Genomic DNA, 23078 nt, shown 5'->3' on the forward strand with positions numbered 1-23078 from the left:
TCATCACCCGAGCAGTATACACCATACCCAATGTGTAGCCTTCATCCCCCTCCCACCTATTTAGTGTACTTGTATAAGGAAGCAAACAGAAAATGAGTAATACAATACATATTTTTTAAAACCCAAATTTAGTAGTCAGAAGAATTGACAATTATTTAGACAAAAGTTTTAATTTTAAAATTATAATAAAATGGCTTGATTGAACAATTCACATTTTATAAATCAAGTTCAACCATGTATGAGATATTATATTTTTTGATCCTTATAATTTGTGCTTACATAATTTTAAATGTTAAACAACATAGCCTAAATCAATAGTTTCAATTTAAACATCCACTATTCCCTTATTTTGCAGGCTTTTCTACGGTAAGTATTCATTTGGTTATTTTAGATCTTCATGATTCTTCTGATACAAAAGAGATTCTGAATCATTTCTATTAAAACCATGCATAAGTTGTAAAAAAGCTTCCTGTGGGTCAACTGCAGTGGCTCTCACCTGTAATCCTAGCACTTTGGGAGGATGAGGCCAAAGGATTCCTTTAGCCCAGGAGCCCAAGACCAATGTGAGCAATATAGTGAAACTATGTCTATACAAAAAGTGGAGAAAAAAATTAGCCAGGTGTGGTAGTGCATGCCTGTAGTCTCAGCTACTAAGGAGGCTGAGGTGCAAGCATTCCTTGAGGCCAGGAGACCTAGTCTGTAGTGAGCTTGTGCCACTGCACTCTCTGCTACAGAGTGAGACCATGTGTGAAGAGGAATAAAAGAGAAGAAAAACTGTGAGGCAACTGAAATTGCATGATTTTTTTCAAAAAACTTATCAGTCCATGGATAGTCTATCTTCATTGTTTCAAGAAAATTGTGACTATATTATGAGCTTACATTTGTATGCCATAATGGCAAGTCAAGAAATCAGGATTAGCATAAAATACTTAATTAAAGGTTAATGTGATTGTGATGTGATAACTTAGAAGTTACATTCAGATCTTTTAGAATAAAAGAAATGAGAACTAATTACTGCTTTCTCCTTAACAATTCTTAAATAATGGCGTTGGCATTAGCAAAAGTCACAGGGTGGAGGGTAAGGCCGCCTACCGAATTTTATAGAGGAAAATAGTAAATTAATTACTCTTTACAAAATACTATTTTGGGATGCTTGTTTTCTCACTTCTCTGAAAGAAAGATTGGCAAAAATGGTCCCTTTCGGGTGCATAGATCTGAAATTGATGACCGATTAAATTTAATTGATTAAAAATGTAAAACTATAGCACAAAGCCATTACCTTTTTTATTTAATTCAGATTTGTGCTTCAAAATGTTACAAAAGTAAGAGCAAGATGTAAAATATTTTGATTTTGGTACCAAAATAAGAGATTCAGAGGGATAGATTGTCACCATTAGGGTCTGAAAATAAATTTTTTCCTAATAATTGTAAAAGTAAACAAAACAACTAAATCGATTTTACTATGATTTTTAAAAATTGGAGTAATTTCAGGCACAGATATATGTATTTACTGTCCTTTAAACCTATTTACAAAAAATTGCATTGCAATGTTAGAATAAAATGCATTCAATTACTATAATTTAGAACTTAAACCAATTTGAGCTGAAATTTATATTTTTAAGTTGTTGAACATCATTTATTTTAAAATACTAAATATTCTTCAAGTATTTCAGTTTTAAAATATTATAATTGTATTAACTGTTTAAAATTATAACTACATTAACTAGCTATATAGTTAGCTAGTTATCCAAGAACCATTTATCAAATAGGGAGTTCTTTCCAACTATCTGGAGATTTGGGAAATCTCCAATATCTAAACAATTCATTAAAACAAATTTTAAAACTTTATAGTTTCTTTAGTTATGACTTTATAAACATAAAAGTAACAAAATCAAGTTGAAGAATCTATTATTGCTATTATTATTTTGAGCTACTGTCTTGATCTGTCACCCAGGCTGGAGTGCAGTGGCTCAGTCATGGCTCACTGCAGCCTCAACCTACAGGGATCAAATGATCCTACCACCTCAGCCTCCTAAGTAGCTAGCGGTAACTACAGGCCTGTGCCACCATGCACAATGAATACACATATTTTTTTTAAGAGATGGAGTCTCAGGTTGCTTTTTGCTAGCTCATAATCATTGGTAGTAAAAATTACATAGTTTCACTGCTATTAGAATTAAATAAAAAATATACAATAAAACCTTTATGAAGTGATGTGGTTTGGCTGTGTGTCCCCACCCAAATCTCACCTTGAATTGTAGTAATCTCTATGTGTCAATGGCAGGACCAGGTGGAAGTAACTGGACCTTGGGGGCAGTTTCTCTTATGTTGTTCTCATGATATTGAGTGACTCTCACGAGAGCTGATGGTTTTATACTCCTCTGGGATTTTCCCTGTTTGTACTCATTGTCTCTCTTGCCACTCTATGAAGAGATGCTTTCCGCCATGATTGTTTCCTTATGGCCTCCCCAGCCATGAGAAACTGAGCCAATTGGACCTCTTTTCTTTATAAATTACCCAGTCTTGGGTATTTCCTTACAGCAATGTGAGAACAAACTAATACACGAAGCAAAATTATAAAATACTTAGTGATTATTTACTAAAAAAAAGATTCAAATAATCAGTAAAGGAAACATTTGATGTTATTTTTATTTCTAACCTGTATGTATCATATTTTATGGGTTCAGTACAAATCACGTTATAGATGAGCTTTTCATGATGCCCTGATTGTCTTCTACTGCCCAGAAGAAAGTATTATAAATCATGTTAATATCTATACTGAATTTATAATGGACACTAATAATATATTCTATTTTTAGCTACTATTTTTAATTTTGCATACAGTTGGAACTCAGAAAACAATGCCCCAAAACAAAGGCCTCAGAAGCAGTCTCAGAAACAAAAGGTTTTCTCTGATCTTCTGCCCTCCTGTCTCACATTCACATTTTCCCCTGAGGCCAGCCATAGAAACTAGAATCCCTTTTATCCATGATAGGTCATAGAAACCAGACCACTTTTCCCCAGAGCCAGCCATAAAAGCTAAAAATATTAATCTGACTTTTCCTCCACCTTTCTATGTGAAACCTGGTCATAAAGAAATTGTCTGACCTATCTTATTTGACTGCATGTCATAAACTTTCCATTTCAGAAGGGGAAGGAGTTCTGTCCCATATCCAGAAGGAAGAAATGCATGGTCAGAGGGAACAAGAAGAATCTAGACAGACAAGCTTTGCTGGGTTTCCCTGCTCAGTCTATCAGCATTAAATCATACCCTTTTTTGTTCAATTACGTTTCTACATGGCTGTTTATGGTTTGTTGAATCTAAACATAAAAATGGACAATTTCTCCAGTATCTTTGGGCCTTTATTCTGAAAGCTACTATGTATGCATTAATAAATGTGTATGTCTTTTCTCCTATTAATCTGCCTCTTCTTAGTGTTTTTCAGTGACACTTCAGAGAGTAACTGGAAACTTCTGCCTTGGCCTCTACAGTACTCTTTAACCAGATATTCGTTTCTTATACATAGTATATATTTTATTTCTATCTTTTTAACTAATATTTTAAAATTTCAACTTTTATTCTAGATACAGGGGGTACATGGGCAGATTTGTTACATGGGAATAATGCATGTGCTTAAGGTTTGGAGTGTGGATCCTGTCACCCAGGTAGTGAGCACAGTACTTGATAGGTAGATTTTTCACCCACCCCCCGACCCTCTAGTAATCCACAGTGCCTGTTGTTCCCACATTTATGTCCATGTGTGCTCAGTGTTTAGCTTCCACTTATAAGTAAGAACATGCAGTATTTGGTTTTCTGTTCCTGCTTTAATTTGATAAGGGTTATGGTCTCCAGCTCCATTCATGTTGCTGCAAAGGACAGGATTTTATTATTTTTATGGCTGCATAGTATTCAATAGTGTATATGTACCACATTTTCTTTATTCAGTCTACCATTGATGGATACCTGGGTTGATTCCATATCTTTGCTACTGTGTATAGCACAGTGAAGAACATGTGAGTGCATGTGTCTTTTTGGTAAGATGACTTATTTTCTTTTGAGTGTATACCAAGTAATGAGATTACTGTGTCAAATGATCATTCTGTTTTACATTCGAGAAATCTCCAACTGCTCTCCACAGTGGATAAACTAATTTACATTCCTACCAACAGTCCCTTTTCTCTACAGTCTTGCCAACATCTTTCATTTTCTGACTTTTTAAAAATAGACAAGACACTGGTGTGAGATGGTATTTCATTGTGACTTTGATTTGCATTTCTCTGATGATTATTGAGATGTTAAGCATTTTTTCATAAGTGTGTTGGCAACTTGTATATATGTCTTCTTTTGAGAAGTGTCTGTTCATGTCCTTTGCACATTTTTTATTGGAGTTATTTGGTTTTTGATTGTTGAATTGTTTAATTTCCCTGTAGATTCTGGCCTTTGTCAGATGCAGTTTGCAAATATCTTCTCCCTGTCTGTAGGTTGTCTATTTACCCTGTTGATAGTTTGTTTTGATGTGCAGAAGTTCTTTAGTTTACTTAGGTCCTACTTGTCTATTTTTGTTTTTGTTGCAATTCCTTTTTTTAGTCAAAAAATTATTTGCCAAGGTTAATATCAAGAAGAGTATTTCCTAGATTGTCTTCCTGGAATTTTATCGTTTGAGGCCTTGCATTTAAATCTTTGATCCATTTTGAGCTGATTTGTGTATGTGGTGAAAGGTAGAGGCCCAGCTTCAATTTTCTGCATATTGATAGCAGTTATCCAAGCACCATTTATCAAATAGGGAGTTCTTTCCAACCATTGCTTGTTTTTGTCAGCCTTCAAATTTCATGTTGAATGCCAGGACACTCCCCATAATAATTGATATGGAAAAATACACTGTCAGCAGTGGTAAATGTTACGATTATTCTTTGAAAAAAATATATAGTGTGCTATTTCTACCAAGAATGAAAGATATGTAAATATAAATTATTATCAAACATTTATTTTGATGTACTGAAATTGATCCTGTTATTTATTGGGAAATGCATATTTAATATAATTTAAAGAATTTTTCTCTCTAGTGAAAGAAACTCAAATATTTCACCCTAAAATATATTTTAACATACTTTGAGGTGGCTACTTAGAGGGCCCTCCAAAGAAGTAGCACTGAAAATTTGCCTTTTGTGGGAGAGGTTTACATCTGTAGAGGAAAACTGCACTGATGCAACCAGGCCCTCTCTCAGGTCCTTCTTTGTCCAGATCCAAAAAGATTAACTGAGAATCTGACACCTTTAAAGATCTGAAAGAAACATTTATCATCTATTCTCTTTGAGTGCTGCTAACTCTGAGGTTTCAGCTACATAACAAGACCACATTTGCCAGCCAGGCTGCTTCTTCTCTCCCCTCCATAACTTTTCTTGATGCTACAACCTGATTTACCACCATAATCAATTTTTGTGATGCTCCCAAGCTTAATTTCTTTCTGTAACCTCAAGATCATATATAGCTTCTGTAATTGGTTGGGGAGGCAGTAATTAATCTATGGTTCCTTGTTGATATGGTTTGGCTCTGTGCCTCCACCCAAATCGCCTCTCACATTGTAATCCCCATGTGTCAAGAGAAAAACCAAATGAGAGGTGAGTGGATTATGCAGACAGCTTTCCCCAGGCTGTTCTCATGATAGTGAATGAGTTCTCACAAGATCTGATGGTTTCCCCCTTTACTGTCTGTCTCTGCTGCCACCATGAGAAAACATGCCTAGCTTTCCCTTTGCCTTCCACCAAGATTGTAGTTTACTGAGGCCTCCCCAGCCATGCTACCTGTACAGCCTGCAGAACTATAAGTCAATTAAACCTCTTTTCTTCATAAATTACCCAGTCTCAGGTAGTTCTTTAAAGCAGTGTGAAAACAGACTAATACACTTTTGCATGTTAATTAACTTGTATGTCCTTTTTCCTATTAATCTGCTTTTTGTGAGGTGATTTTTCAGCAAGCCTTCAGAGAGCAATGGGGAAGATTTCCCTTGACCCCTAAAAATATTTGTTTAGAAAACATACTAGTTACACAAAGCTTCCAAAAAGAGGTTCTACTCTTTCCATTTTCACTGATTATTTATACATTTAAGACATTCATTGTATTTACATACAATAAGCAGGACAGAAATCTATGAGTTGAAGTAATAAAACTATTTTTAAAAACTCATCACCGTTTACACAAAATAAAAAATATATAAAAGATTATTGTCTTAAGTGTATAATAATTCTTTTTAAAATATTGTATAAAAACATGAATGTATTGTTAATTTTTTTACTAAAAGCTCTCTTATCAGGGCAAAGGTCAATTTTGACCTCGCTAAGGTCATATATCATAAATATTATATAAATTGAACCTCAATTAATTGATTTTTCTAAGTACAGCATCTTGAAAAAAATATTATCTACTTCTATTTATTCACCAAAATCCATGCTTTTCACCTTAATCCTAGAGTCTATCAATATGGATTATTGTACTTTACTAATTATCAGATTGGGAATAAGCATATTTAGTTTTTGTTCACTCAGCCAGTCAACAATCTGTTCATTTAAAGCATGTTTTGAATCCCATTTTGTATGAGGTACTTTGCTTTGTTTTGGAGTACAAAATTGAACAGATATAACAGATATCACTACTGTCATGAAGGAGTTTATAACATAATAGCACATCAGGCAAATAAAGTTTTATCAGTGTTAACCAAATTTATAGAACAGTAGAAGAACAATGGAGCTCATGACCGATTCAAATAGAATGGACCACAGAAAGGATTTCCTAGAGGATGAATATGTGCTATGCCATCAGGAAATCAAGGTTATAGGACGATCTTTATATTCATAGTGAAGGAAGGATCACTGAAGAAATGTAAGCACTAAAGGAAGATGTATCAGTCCATTCTCACACTGATATAAAGACACTACCTGAGACTGGGTAATTTATTAAAAAAAAAAAAAAAGGTTTAATTGACTCACAGTTCCACATGGTTGGGGAGGCCTCAGGAAAAAGAAGGGGAAGCAAAGTACTTCTTACATGGTGGCAGGAGAAAGAGAGCATGGAGGAGGAAGAACCACACACTTATCAAATGATCAGATCTCATGAGAACTCTATCACTAGAACATCATGGGGAAACCTCCTCAATGATTCAGTCACCTCCTACCAAGTCCCTCTCTCCACACGTGGGGATTACAATTTGAGATGAGATTTGGGCAGGGACACAGAGCCAAACCATCTCAGAAGATAAAGCCTGCAAGAGGCTGGGGTGTTCAAACTGCATGAAGTATGTTGTTATAGAGCATACAGTACCATGTATGCAAAGGATCATGTTGGAGCAGTATGAAAATGACAGATAATGATGACCAGAAATGCCTATGGTGGACAGAAAATTGCCAATATGTTTAAAGTACCTAGGCTTGAGGAATTTAAAATCATAGAATAGACCTTAAATAAAAAATATTTTGATACTTCCTTCTGGTTGACCTCTCCTTCCCATCATGGCTTTAACTAGTTATTCAGTTTAACTTTGGATCACCCTTGGCTGATATGGGGGCCACTCAGGTGGCTGAGGGCCTTAGAATTTCATTTTTAGTTTACAGAAACAACATTCAAAGTAACCTGTTATTCTAAACCCAGTAACAAACTTTTCAAAACTGAACACAAAATAAGGAGTTTCACAGCCGTATATAAGCTGACAGATCATCCTGAGAAGACATATAATAGAAAACAATGTGAAAATAAAATTCAGATAGAAGTAAAATGACATCAAATGGAAATATAAAACCACACAATGTAATGATAAATACAATGCTGATTACATGGGTAAATATATGATTTCATTTTTTATTAAAATCTATCTAAATGTTAATTGACTACTTAAATAGTAACAAATGTTGTGGGATACATATACACACACACATATATATACACTGATATATATACACACACACATATATACACTCATATATATATACACACATACACATATATACACACACACACATATATAATCACTCAGGAATGAAAAACTAAAAGTATCCTACTAATGTAAGCTTCTTGTATTATAAGTAAAGTGGTATAATATCACCTTGAAGGTAGGCAATAATATGTCTTTATTGTAAGCCTGAAATCAACCACTATAATAACAAAACAGACTTATAACTAATAAGTCAATAGAAGAAATAAAATTAAAATAAAAATAAAGCAGTAAAAAAGAGGAAAAAGAAAAAAAAAACACAGAAAGATAAGAATAGAAACATGGCAGAGTTAAGTCTAACCATACCAATAATAATATTAAACATAAATGGTCTATAAACATGGAAGTGTAAGTATCCCTTTGAGATAGTGATTTTATGTCCTTTAAATGTGAACTCACACATGGGAATGTGGAACAATACAGTGGTTCTATTTTCAGTGAGCAGAGATTGTGCCACTGCACTCCAGCCTGGGCAACGAGAGCAAAACTCTATCTCAAAAATAAATGAATAAATAAATAAATAAATAAATAAGTCACACCTGAAATTAAGGATGCTAATCAGCTGACCTTAAAATAAGAATAGTACCATAAGTTATTTAGGTGGTCCAATGTAATCACAAAGGTGCTTAAATGTGGAAGAGAGAAGCAGAAGAAGAGTAAGTATAAGAATGATGAAATGAGATAAAGACTTAAATGTCCATTGTTGCCTTTGGGGAAAGAAGAGTTCTACAAACCAATGAGTGTGAACAGCTCCTAGAAGCTGAAAGAATTATATAAATGGATTATCCCTTAAAATTCCAAAAAATTATGATTTTGATGATTTCTTAATTTTACCCCAGTAAGACTCATTAAAAACTTTTGATCCTCAGAACTGCAAGAAAATAAATTTGTATTGTTTACACTCACGAAATTTTTGGCAATTTAATTAGCAATGGAAAATGTATATACAGTTTAGTACCAGGAAGTGTTGCTATAACAAATACCTAAAGACACAGAAGTGACTTTTTAATTGGGTGGTGTGTAGACACTGAAAGAATTTTTAGGAGCATGATAGAAAGAAAAGAAGTGACATTACCTCAAATAGAATTTAGACATATGCATGTTAATGACTATGCTATTGAAGACTTCAATGTTAGGATGATAGAAGATAATACATATGTATCTTCTTAAAAACTAAGTCATAATAAGCAGACTATATTGTAAGAAATACTTACATTGAAGATACTGCTAATGAGGGCTCATATGGAAATTACAAAAAAGTTCATGGTAACTGTAGAAATGGGGATCCTTGTTATATAGTGACAGAAAGCAATGCTGAATGATGTCCTGCAGTCACGTAAAAAACAAACTTGCAAACAATGAACTTAGATATTTAGCTGAGGATATTTCCAGGCAAAATGTTGAAGGTGCAGTCTGAATTGTCCTTGCTGCTTCTCATGAAATGTGAAAAGAATGAAACTGATTGAGGGAAGAATTGGTAACAAAAAGAAAACAGTATTTGGGAAATATTTAGATTACAAAAGGCTCTAAAATTAGGAGAGTCACCGTCAGGAAAATTGGCTCTGAAGAGAAAGTCAAGGGAATGTCTAGAAAACTTTCTCAAAAGATCAAAATTTCAGATTGTTAGTAACACAGAGGGCTCCTTGAATAGATTCTATATGTGACTCAAGGATCTAGTTAGCTATCTCAGCTGAATCCGAAGATAGAAATGGGATTACTCAGGAAAAATCTGTTAAGGGTCATTTGGTTTAATGGAATGAATCCCCAGGACATATACAAGATATCTGCAATTAAAAAGGGGCAAAAGATGTGAATACACCCTCCATCAGAAAAAAACAAAAGAATAGAAAATAAGTAGACACAAACATGACACAAGTCACTAATCATTAAGGAAATACAAATTAGTATCTAAATGAAATATCACTTTACTCCCACTGGAAATGTTAAATTTAAAAATGTTGAACATATTAAGTGTTGATGAGGTATGTGGAAAATGAAACTCTCATACTCTACTGTTGTTAATGTAAATTATTAGAGCATATTAAAAAGTCACCTGTCAGATTCTTAAAAAGTTAAATATATATGTCTCATATATTCCAGCCATTCCAATGCTAGGGACTTAGCTAAGAGAAAACATTTATTTTCATAAAAATTCACATGAATATTCATAAAAACTTTCTTTGTAACAGTCATTACTGAAAATGGGGCCATGCCTGGTGGTTCACACTTGTGTTCCTATAACTTTGGAAGGCCAAGTTGAGAGAGTCTCTTGAGTTCAGGAGTTTGAGACCAGCTTGAGCAAGATGGTGAGATTTTTGTCTACAAAACAATTTAAAAAATTAACTGGTATGGTGGAGCATATCTGCAGTACTAGCTACTTGAGAGGCCAAGACAGGAGGATCCCTGGAGCCCAAGAGTTCAAGGATGTAGTGATCTGTGATGACACCACTGTACTCCAGCTGGGGTGAGACAGTGAGACCTCACTTCGTAAAAACAAAAACAAAACTGAAAACAATCCTAATGTCTATCAGAGAATAAATGATAAAGTATGGTATATCCATACAGTGTAATACTACTCATCAATCAATATAAGTTAACTACTGATACATGTGATAACTTGGAAATATCTCAAAATAAACTACTTCAAGTGAGAAACTAGATAATAACAGGGAATATGCAGTATTATTTAATTCATGTAGAATTGTTTAAAATGTAGACTAATGCATACTGACACAAACCTGATTTGTATTGCCTCTGAGATTAGGGAAAGGAGAGGCATAAAGAAAGATAACAAAGGAAGATGAAGCAGCATTATAAAACTTGTAGGTGTTGGTTTTGATCATTTTCTTCATTTGTGGTAATGATTTAGTGGATATATACATATGTCAAAACCTACCAAATTATATACTATAAATATATGCAGTTAATTGTATTTCAATTATATCTCAAGAAAGCTGTTAAAATTATCAAAAAGAAAAAAAAATCTTGTTCCTAATAACTCAAAGTCTCCGGAATTTGTTATCATTGTGTTATTAGTTGATTACTTGGATTAATTCAAGGTTATACCCTTCCTCTTTTCTCTGTGTGGAATGTTTTTCTCTGAAACAATCTCAAGCTTTGCTCTCTCACTTTATTTAGGTCTTCAGGTCAAATGATACCTGCATCAAGCGCCTAACCCTGCCCATTCTGTTGTGTTTTAAAGGAAATTCTTAATAAATAACCTTCACTCATGAAAAGTATCTAAATTTTTTTTTGAGTTTAGAACCTGAACAAAGACACTGTGTCTACTATAGCATAACAATAATAATGCATTATAGTTGATTGACTCAAAACTAACTTTCTGAATTCACTAATAGTATACCAATTAATTACCATATCAAAATTATTTACTTTATACTATTTACTTGGTACTATTATATTCTTAATATTATTTACTTGATATATTATATTATTAGTTTTTCAACTAAGAAAACTAAGCAGTAGAGAGGTTAAATAAATATTTTTAAAGCATGGAATTAGTATCAGCTAAAGATTCAACCCAGGTTCCTCTGACTTTAAAACCCAACATTTTAACTACCCTCATATATCTATCCTACAACCAAGATACCTCATGTTTACACAATGAATTACAAACAACTATTATATATTTTTTTCTATTTACCATTTTGCACTGTCTGGAAATTGGGAATATTTGTGAAATAAAAAAGAAAAAAACTTCTTTTCATCTACCCTAAAGATCATATCCCTTTTAAGATAGAAAAGTGAATTAGAAAACCAAGAGACTATTAGGAAGAAGACATTGTGTGTTATTATCTTCCGAGAAAGGACTACCAAAGAAGTACAGTGTTAACTGGCAAACGTAAAGTGGTTCATTAATGACAGAGCAGGCACTCTATCACTCTGTCATTTAATTAGAATAATGCTTACAAAGGTAGGTGTTACCCGGAGTGATTGAGGTCTTAACCTTTTTAAAGGCAGGGGGTTGTATTAACAAATTTTCAAAGGACCATTTCAGTTTCTTGCTTTGAAATTTTTAAATAAAAATTTGACTTTTTTCTTAATTGCACATAAAATAAAGGATTACTTACTTTGAACCTTTGAATTTTATACTTCCCCTTTGATTTTTAAATTAAGATTGTTTTTCTGGATTCCCTAAAAGATTATGTGGATATGAGCAGAACATTTGCATCTTGTACTTGTGGGGAAGAGTTCTACTACTGTTAGCTGATAGGGGAGCTTTTCAGGAGATGGTAAAGGAGAGGGAATACAGTTATGTTTTTGAGTTAGAAATTGACAAGGACATACGCACAAACATATTAGAATTAGAGAGTTTAGGCTAAGAATTAGGGGGAGGAAATATTTCCAATGGCCCTGAGTGCTACTAATATAAACGTACCCCAAATACCTATTCTTACATATTCTTATCAAATAGTTATTACATTGAGAAGATACCAATGATACATTTATGATTTGGTTAAAAAAATAGACAGACACAGGCACATTTCAAACACTGAAAGCCATTTCCCCAAATTAATACACATGCAATGGTCAAGCCCTTTATTCATTCCAATATTTATTCTCAATATTCATTGAAAACCTACTTGGTATGAAGCACTATTCTAGCTTTTTACTTATCAATGAGGCAAAGGGGCAGAATGTTCTGTCTTTATAATGCTTATGTTGCAGATAGAAAATCAACAAAATAAACAATTATATGGCACATTAACCGGTGATAACTTATGGAGAAAAACAAAGCAGAAATCAGGATATATATTGGGAGGTAGGGTTCAATTTTAAATAGGATGGACTGGCAAGACCTCACTGAGGAGACACTTAATTAAGTGCTTAATGTAGATAATGAAGGGAGCCCATATGAATTTCCAAGAAGAAAGGATCCTGAGGCACAGTAAACAAAAACAATGGCCTGAGGCAAGATAAAATATCCTGGCTGAATTCCAGAGAATTCGAACAGGCCCCTGTGTCTGAAATAAATGCAAAATGTGGAGCAAAGTAGAAAGATATTGGACAGAGAGCAGAGTGGATATTGCAAGTTCTTGTGATCCCTTCAATCACATGTGTTTCCTTGGAGTGAGATGGGAGCCATTGTAGGATTTTTACAAATGGCTTCTCCAAGGGAAAAACAAAACAAAACACATGTTACTGACAAATTGTAATATGATCATTTCAATTGCCTTGTTGACGAGGACTAGAGATAAACAAGGATGAAAGCAGGGAGAACTGTTAGAAATAATGGTAATTGAAACAAGCTTTTATCTCTTTTATTAATTTTCTGCCAGTGTGAAGAGTTCACCACTATAAATATTAACTAGCTAATAAAATAGCATGAAGATATGCTCCTTGATGCCGAATCAACCTCAAAAAATCAACTCGTGGACACAATATATTATAGACTTTTATTTGTCAAGAAAGTCTACTAAAAGTTTTATTTGACATAGTTTGAACAAAATACAAATAAAACCAGCTTTACTTCAGAGAACTGTACATTGTCAAGTGCATAAGCTTGTGTTGCTTTTGTTTCTGTTATTTCTTGGACTACAATGTTTTTTCTTGTTTGCTTTCATTATTTTGCCTCAAAATAGTGATGTGAACAGATACAAGTGGGTGCATATGTTAGTCTGATGTCATGTATTTGACAGTGACTTGTGGATGGTGCTCATGTTTATTCACGATATTCCTGTCACTACATTTTGTTGTTTATAAATCAAACTGGCTGAACACGTGATCTCTTCAAAGCTCTAGGGACCACTTGTCCAGAATTCGAGACAATTTTATTTTGAAGAACATATTTTGTGTTAACCTACAAGGGCTGGTTGAAAGATTTTCTTTTTTAAAGTGTTTCAGAGAAGTTTACAAAATGAACCACTCCCTATAAATGAATAACGCCCTTTACAAATTCAACCTCACAATTTTATATTCATAATTTTAAAACAAACCAAAAAAATTTAAAAATTTAGGTAAGAATCTGATACTTAATTTAATTTCTTCCAGTTTTTATCCAATTGCGTTTATCTAGAATAATATACACATTTTCTCACTATCTTAAACTCCCAATTTTACTAGAAGCCAACCTACAGTTATTGAATCTTTACGGTGGCTTCTAAGATGGCTCCCAATGATTCCTGTCTCCTGGTATTCATGCCCTTGTGTATAAACTGAACTTCGTGACTTATGACAAATAGTACTGCAAAAGTGGTAGAATGTCACCCTAAGATTAGCTTACAAGGAAAATGTGACTTCTTCCTAGTCCTCCCTAACCACATTCTGAAGGAAGACAACAAACAGGGAAATGAAGATGGCCTCCAGCTACTAGTCAACAAGAAACTGAGGTCCACTTTTCAACAGCCCACGAGAAACTGAATCCTGCTAACTGCCATGTGAAATATTAGAAGCCCATCCAAATCCAGTTGAGCCTTGAGATGACTACAATCCAAGTCAACACTTGTTAATAGCCTCATGAGAGACCCTGAGCCAGAGGACCCACATTAGCTATGCCCAGATTCCTGACCTACAGAAATGTTACAATAATAAAGGTTTTTTTTTGGACTTCTAAGATTTGAGATGATTGCTTTTTCACACAGGAATTGATAATTGATATCTGTATGTGCTTTGAAACAAGATGAGGCTCCAATGATTATATAAGCATATTCTTTTAATTATTATTATAAAAAACAAAGGTTTGGAGCAATCTGCAATTTCACCTAAGCATAAAAAGTGAAACAAACATAGAAGTAAAACTATCTCCTGAACATTGTTGTTCTAGCCATTATTAGAATATTAGTCTTGTTATAATAAACAAATACAACAGCAGAGAATATAATAAAATGTAAGGATTACAGATGTAATTATTTTATTCTAGATAGAGTATAAGATAGTGATTTATTTATTTATGTAATTATACCAATGTCTGGATACTATCTTGTTCACTTTATGTGAAAAACTCTATGTACTAAATATTATTAGTTTAAAATAACACTAATTCCATACCAAAAGCTCTAATTCAAAGATGTTTCCCTCTCTATTGCATTCTTTAATCTGCCAAACACTGCTAAACTTGTGCCCCATAGAACATTAAACCTGCTTCTTAGCTGTCCTAGTTGTCTGGTTGTGCAGTACCAGCACCTCTGAATTTGGTATTTGGTTAATAGCTCTATTACCTTTCATGCTGAGTCCAAAGCTTTACCTCCCTCAATCTTTACTTTTGCCAACTGGAAAATTTTCCATCATGTCAAGAAAACCCACTGTGCAGTGTGCTTAGGGAATGGGCCCTCTCTTGCTGACTGACAGCTATTCAATAGAGAAAAGAGCCACAGAGAGATACCGATACGTATTAAGCTCAGTGAAGAGAACAAGCTTTGTATTTCAAAATGTCACTTTTCTTAGAGTTCAGTGGGAGTGAGTAGCTATAAGGTAATTTCTAGAGGGAACCATACTGTAGTTCATTGTATAAATAATTGATTTGATCAGCTGAAATTATTGTGCCTAGTCCTGAATGACCTTTCAAATACATTGCTGGTTTTTCACTACAAAAGCAACTAGAGCTTATAGTAAGATGTCAAAGAAATCCATATACAGTAGTTTTCTATAAAAAGAAAGGGTATTTACATGGCATTATTTTCTTAGAATAACTAAAATATGATCAGCTCTTTTCCTGTGTACAAATATAGATAGCATATCTTGGTTTTATTCATATGCTCAAGGTCGAACACTAACTGAATTATTTCTACTACATTTTATGTATGAATGCTTTAGGGGATATATTTTAAAAATGAAATAGATAAACAAAATATACCTGTGAAGAGACTACAGGGAAAACATTCCCCTTTACAGGATGCAGAATGATCATTGTATCTTAAGACAACAGTTTCTATTAGAAAATTCACAAACACAATTGAAACTCTACAGAACAACAATCTTTAATATCTCATTATGGTTTCATCTTGTATTTTTTATGTCCCAGTACTTATTATAATGTATTACTGATTCTGTTCAAATAGATTGTATATTTTCTTTCTCCTTAGACATTTTACATAATCAATTATATCTGTTCTTCATATGTTCATTTAACACGTTTGTTTATTTTAGATTATAGAACTTTATTGTTCATAGTTAAATATTATTAAAATAATACAGAATGTAGACAATTGAAAGATTGAAGCAACTTTTTCCAATTTCCTTAATCTCTATTTTATACTTTGACTCTGCATGTATAACCATATCACAGTCTGTGGTGTGTTTTCTCAGATCTTTTTTAATACACACATAGTAGATCTATTTATCGCTCTATTTATCTATTTACACACATTTATTTATTTATTTCCTTACTTATTTTTGCTTTTATTTTTTTGAGATGAAGGCTCATTCTGTTGCCAAGGCTGGAGTACAGTGGCCCGATTTCTGCTCACTGCAACCTCTGCCTCCCGGATCAAGCAATTCTCCTGCCTCAGCTTCCTGAGTAACTGTGATTACAGGCATGTGCCACCACACCCAGCTAATCTTCTATTTTTAGTAGAGATCGGGTTTTATCATGTTGGCCATGGTTGTCCAGGCTGGTCTCCAACTCATGACCTCAGGTGATCTGCCCTCCTCAGCCTCCCAAAGTGCTGGGATTACAGGCATGAGCCACCGTGCCTGGCCTATATATTTATTTATAAAAACATTCATAAATACGTGAAAATATTCATGTACATCTATATCTATAAATATACATATTTATAGCCACTTATCTACATGTTTACATATATATTCATTTTAACACAAAAGGGATCATTCTGAGTGTACTTTTCATAATTTTGAAAACCTCTTATACGTGGCATTTTTTTCTTTTCATAATACAGTTTTTAATTATAAAAGTCACACATGCACAAAGTAAGACTTCTGACAGTATAGAATGCAAATACAACTTTATTATCCTTATAATATAACGCCAGTTAACAGCAATTCCTCTTTCATAATTTTTAAATTTGCCTACCTAATTCTTTTTAATTGCTCCCAGCATTTTATTTGTGGTTGCAGTGACCTTGATGATATAACTGGTCATATTCTTTTTCTGTTTTCCTATTTTTCATGTATGGGTTTTCACTAATTAGCTCTGAAGTTTGTCTATGTTTCCTGGCATGAGTTTGATGGAAAATATGGGTATAATCAAGACTAGAATTACTCAGTAGATTAATTTCGGGAAGAACCCAGGGACACATATTTAGCATTATCTGTGGGAAAAAAAAATGGTGTTTTTGGTTGTCGTTGTTGCTTTTTTCATCTTACGTGCCTGGTTCAAGTTTTTAACTTTATCCAAAAAGGTCTTTGCCACATGAATTTGAGAAAGAGAATTAATCCTGCATAGTCGACTGTAACTTATTATTTCTCACTGTAGTTACTGAGAAATTTAGTCAGACACAATTTTAATGAGAGCCCTTTCCTAAACTTTGCCTCTGTTTTATATGGGTAGTTTTTAAAATTCTTCACAAATGTAACCTGGCCCTACTCAACTCAACACCCTCATTTTAAGCCACAGTGCTCTACGTGTACTAATGATCTAGCATTTACTCCAATGAACAAAGTATTTTTCTCATTGCAGGCCTTCAAATAGGTTGCTGTCTGTTGGAAGGACTCCCCGTTTAACCAATGCCTTTCATTTGGCTATACCAGTTGTATCTGTAACCCACAATTATAAGATTAAATCTGAGTACAGCTCTTCCTCTGCTAGCAAAAATTCTGCACGTGAATTGTGTGAACTATAAGCTCTATGACGTGATAGTCGTCATTATATAGACACTGTCTGGCACGGTGTCATTCATATGCTAGGTGCTCCATTAATATATTTTGGTTGAAATAAGAAAATAAAAGTGGAAAAGTGGAAAATAAGAAAGACAGCCAGATATTGAAGTGTGTAATTACGGCAGCAAGAGACTGAATATACAAATAGACAATAGTCAGACGATATACAACAGAAATCTGATCGAGAGACTCAGGAGGTCAAACCACTATGCTACAGTAATCAGGCCAGAAAGTCAAATCACAGCCTTTATCACAGTGTGCCTAGAACAATCCCGACTTGTTCACCAGCTGCTGAATTTCCTATGTTTTGCCCTCATTTTCAACCCAGAATAAACCAGAGAAAGCCTAACATGCATTTTTTTCCCATGGCAACAACCTCCAATCAGTACATACTGAATGAAGCCTTCCCCTTTTTTCACTGTAAAGCTTTCCTATTCCTCTGCCTGCCTATAAGTCTGTGCAAAACTCAAGTGATGTTGGCTTATCACTTGCTATAGAAGGACTAAAGAAATAGCCTCTATTTGTCCTCATTGGGTTGGACCTATTTTATTTACTTTTATTACTCACAGTAGGAGTATAATAAATAATTCTTTTGGAATATATATGTAATATTGGAACATCAGCTAGTTTGATACACCAGGTAAGAGTAATTTATGTTATGACAAGAAGGGTAAGTTAATTAAATTCCACATTGAATAACTCATAATGACCTGTTGGTTGTAGGCAAATATTTGAAAAATTATTATTTTTAATATTTAAGAAATACATTTTTAGTTAAACCGTAAAAAAGTATTTCTTTAATTAATGCTTTTCCAAATAATTGTTTTATTTGCAATAGTCATGATCTAAAAAATAGTGGCTCCTGTTGCTTTAAAAGTTGTGCTCAAAGATTTTTACTATTATAGTGTTTATTAGAATGTGTCTTCAGTAGCTTAATATAGCAGACAAATAAAGTTAATGTCTGTCCCAAATAGCCAGTTGTTCTTTTTTATAAATTTATTCAGTGAACTTTTATACATGAACACCCTTTTTAGTAAATTTACACTGTAATAAAGAAGATATGACATGCATGAGAAATGCACACATGATAACTTTATTAATGAAAGTGTACACAATCTGTACAACTTGAAATAATATACTTCCTAGTAGGGCCAGTAAATATGAAATTATGAATGAGGTGGCATTTAATCTGTAGTCTTAAAAATAAGCTTTCTTCAGTTGATTAGTAGAGCCTAAGTAGAAGAAAATAACAGAAAAGCATAAAACCAAGAACAAAATCACAAAAAAAGTAGGTGTTTGGGGGAACTCGGTGAATTTGCAGAGTAGCTAAAAAGAAGTTTTACTAGAATATAGGTCTCATAAATGAAAAAGTGTATCTAAAAGCCTGAGAATATAGGTTAGAGTCAGACTGTAAAGGTAAGGAATTATTATGAATTATTGTAAGAGACTGGCAGGCAGATATTGCCAAGTGGATCATTCTATTCTATTACACCTCTATTGTAACATGTACTCCTTCATATTTGAAGTTATAAAACTAAAGACTCCATTTCCCATACTCACGTATTTCAGTTCCGACTTTGACCTAACTTCCCTAAGCAAAAGTAGCCGTATAAATTTGAAGGTTTGAAATGGGATAGAGTGATGCATTTTTTCTTCTGCTGGTAAGCCCGCATGTGGAGACATCTTATTTTTTTTCTCCATAGTGATATTATACAAGAGATCCTAATGTATTATTTCTGATTTTGTGGCTGTGAGAAGCATAACATGGATTAGCTACTTTGCTATCATGAATTAAGGCTGAGATGGAATGGCCTTGACCTAGCACCTTGGCCAGTGATTTGACTTACCAATTTTCAAATAATGAGAGATACCAAATCCCTAGTGGACAAGTTTTGCTGCATTGTTTCAAGAATATTTTCTGGGATACCGAACCACCTTCCAACAATTATACATACATTGCAGTAAATATATTTTTGTTTAAATTAACTAGAGCAGCTTTCATTACAGGCAACAGTGTGCTGTGTGAAATACATTAAGAAAAAAAAAAAAAAACACGCAAGTGTTTCTCAGTTTCTCCTCACTCTGGGCCACTGGCTTTCAACATGAGGTGTTTTACCTCAGAGGACATTTGAGTTGTCACACCTAAGAAGCTTCTAGTGACATCTATTGGGTAAAAGTCAGGGATGCTGCTAAACATTGTATGATGCATGAGACAGGCCCTGCCACCACCACCTGCAAATGAATTACATAACCCCAAATGTCAGTGGTGCCAAGGCTGATAATCCTTGACATTAATAAAGTTCTAGAAATTTGAGGGTGAGGTGGGTAAGAAGAGAATGTAAGAAATTAGTTAGAACTAAAATTGATGATACAATTAACATGAAATACAGATGCCAAGAAAAACAGGTTTTGGAAAGAACATCATACATTTAATTAGGAAATATTTAATGTTTTTACTTTGACTTTGTGAAAAAACAAATGCATCTATAGAGCATGTGTTGCATACCTCTTCTAAGTATAATTATTAACGTATGTAATTCTCACAACTCTGTTGAATAGGTAACATTATTATTCACAAGTAAGCTAACTGTTATACAAACCAACCCCCAAATATCAGTGTTTTCACAAAATGAGGACTCTTTTTCTTATGTATAGCAGAGTCCAATGTGACTTTGGAGTGCCCTAGTTCATTTTATATTATGGCTTTTTCACATTCATATTTTATGAAATTAGCTTTTCTAGAGGGAGAGCATAGATTTTAACCCTGATTCCTACATATGAACTGGAGAACAGCATCTGGAGATCTGGAAGCCCACTGGTGGCAGACTGGGATGAAGTAATCTAGGATTAGTCATTTACTTGTTCTAGGTCCTTCATTAATCTTTCTGAATACAATTCATTGTGGGTGAAATTTTTTTATTACAATGAGTGCAGTACATCCTAAGTGCTCAATATATACTTTAGAAGTGGTGATGGTGGCAGTAGGGGTGGCGGTAGTAATTCAGTAATTCCCTTTGAGCAGAAACAAAGACTTCTGTTTTTACTCAGAGCCATTTACACTTGCTGTAGCCAAAGTTGTGAAAATGGAATTCATCTGTAGCATTCTTGGACCTTTCAGCTTTTCTGATACAGTTACTAATTCCTCTTTTTTCTGCGTGTAATTCTGACCTGAGGAGGTACAGTGATAACCTTTGAACACTATCAGAATGCTAAGAAATTGTAAAGCCATAAGAGGTGGCATCGTGAACTTTTAGTAAATGTCACCAATACCTAACTTGAGGAAATTTATATTTTAATCCACTCTTGTCAAATGTTTCTGCTACTTGCCGCTGAATGTATTCCTAAATAATATATTCCTTTCCCATTTAATTTCTCTACTTACGACTTTCTAGTATATGAAATTTTATACAAATATATACATATGAATACATGTATAGATAATTTATTTAAATTTTATAAAATATATATTTATATTCACATACATTTTATATGTGTGTGTGTATATACACAAACCTTGCTAATTTTATGATTCTGCCACCAAGATATTTCTATGAAAATGGGGATTTTTATTTTTGAATGTGTCATTCTCAGGGCCAAGAATGGTCCTTGGCACAGATTATTGATTAATAAATATTTATTAAATGAGTGAATGAAAAATAAACATTTTTTGTCTAATTTTCATATAAAGATAATTCTTCAAATATAAGAAAATGTCACTGTAACAATTTTGTGTTGCTGTACACAAAGACTAATTCACATACCTGGATCTAATAGGATATTTCAAATTGTTGCTATTTAAAGAACACAGAAGAAAGACTAATTCCAACAGAACATTATTCATAAGAAAAATTCATTTATTCTTTCAACAAGTATTTATTGTGTACTTATTCTATGCCAGATGATATTTTTAGCCTAAAATAATCAACAGGATCAGAATCCAATTTAAAGAGTTTATTCAAGCAAAAAGCTGGGCATGGTCATCTGAGAGACAAAGACTCCAGATAAACATGGGCAGCACTCTAAAGTTAAATGACAAATATTTGCTTATATAGGCAGAAAACAAAGTTTAGTAAGATTATAAATGTTTCGGTATGAGACTATGATATTACGAGTTACATTTTAGTTGCCATTTGTTTCCTTTCCTTATAGCTTGTTTTTTTAAGGCTTTTTTTTTTTTTTTTCATCTTAAAAGAATGTATTTAAAATTCTATGTTAAGACAATGTGATAGCCATGAAGTCTTTGTGAGAGAAAAGTAAGAGGGGAGTTTATCTCTAATGAGAATCAACAGTGAAGAGGGAAGGAGTCTTCCCTGGTTCCCTTTAGTCATTTGCAACATTTTAGAAAATAATGTAGGTAAGGAAGAAGGCTAATCTATAATCAGAGGAACAAAGGTTACAGCTGCCTAGGTTACAGCTGCCTATCATGTTACTCAAGCCCCATAATCACATTCCTTTAAGGCTCAAAATAATTAGGAGTTCTAACAGTTTTTATTTTTGAGTTGCTTGTTTTTCACAGTATTGCTTATTATTTTCACAATATGCTAAAGTGACATATTAACATGAAAAATGTATGTCTTGGTTTTTAGTTCCACCGCTTTAAAAAGGAGACCATCTTATAAACAAAAAATGTCTACACACTTATCTGACTGGCTAGAAAGAAAAACAAAACCGACAATACCAACTTCTGGCAAGGATATGAAAAAATGGGATCACTCATACATTGCCAGTGGGAATGCAAAATGATGCTGCCATTGCGGATATCAGTTTGGCAGTTTCTATGAAACTAAACATGTAACTACCATATGACTCAATAATTACACCCCTTGGAATTTATTAACCCCAAGAAATGAAGACTTGTGTTTGCACAAAAATTTGTACATATTTATAGAATATGTTATTATTATTATTTATAATAGCTCCAAACAGGAATCAGCCCAGATAACCCATAAAAGGTAAGTGGTTAAAGAAATTTTGGTACAGAGATACCATGGAACACAGCTCCGAAATAAAAAGAACAAACTGTTTATACAGGCAACAACTTGTGTAAAACTTTAGGGAATCCTCCTGCCTCACATCCCAAAGTGCTAGTATTACAGGCATGAGCTGCTGACAAAATTTTAGAAGTGGAGAAGAGAATAGCGATTGCTCAGGGGTTAAAGACACGGCCAGGGGCATGAGGGAGGTGGTCATGGTCATAAAAGGGAAACATAAAGGATCTTTTTGGTGATGAAACTGTTCAGTATCTTGGCTATAGTGGTAGACACACGAAAATACAGAAATGATAAAAGTGTATAAAAGTAA

This window comes from Chlorocebus sabaeus, chromosome 7 (assembly GCF_047675955.1).
Source record: "Chlorocebus sabaeus isolate Y175 chromosome 7, mChlSab1.0.hap1, whole genome shotgun sequence".
Classification (NCBI taxonomy): domain Eukaryota; kingdom Metazoa; phylum Chordata; class Mammalia; order Primates; family Cercopithecidae; genus Chlorocebus; species Chlorocebus sabaeus.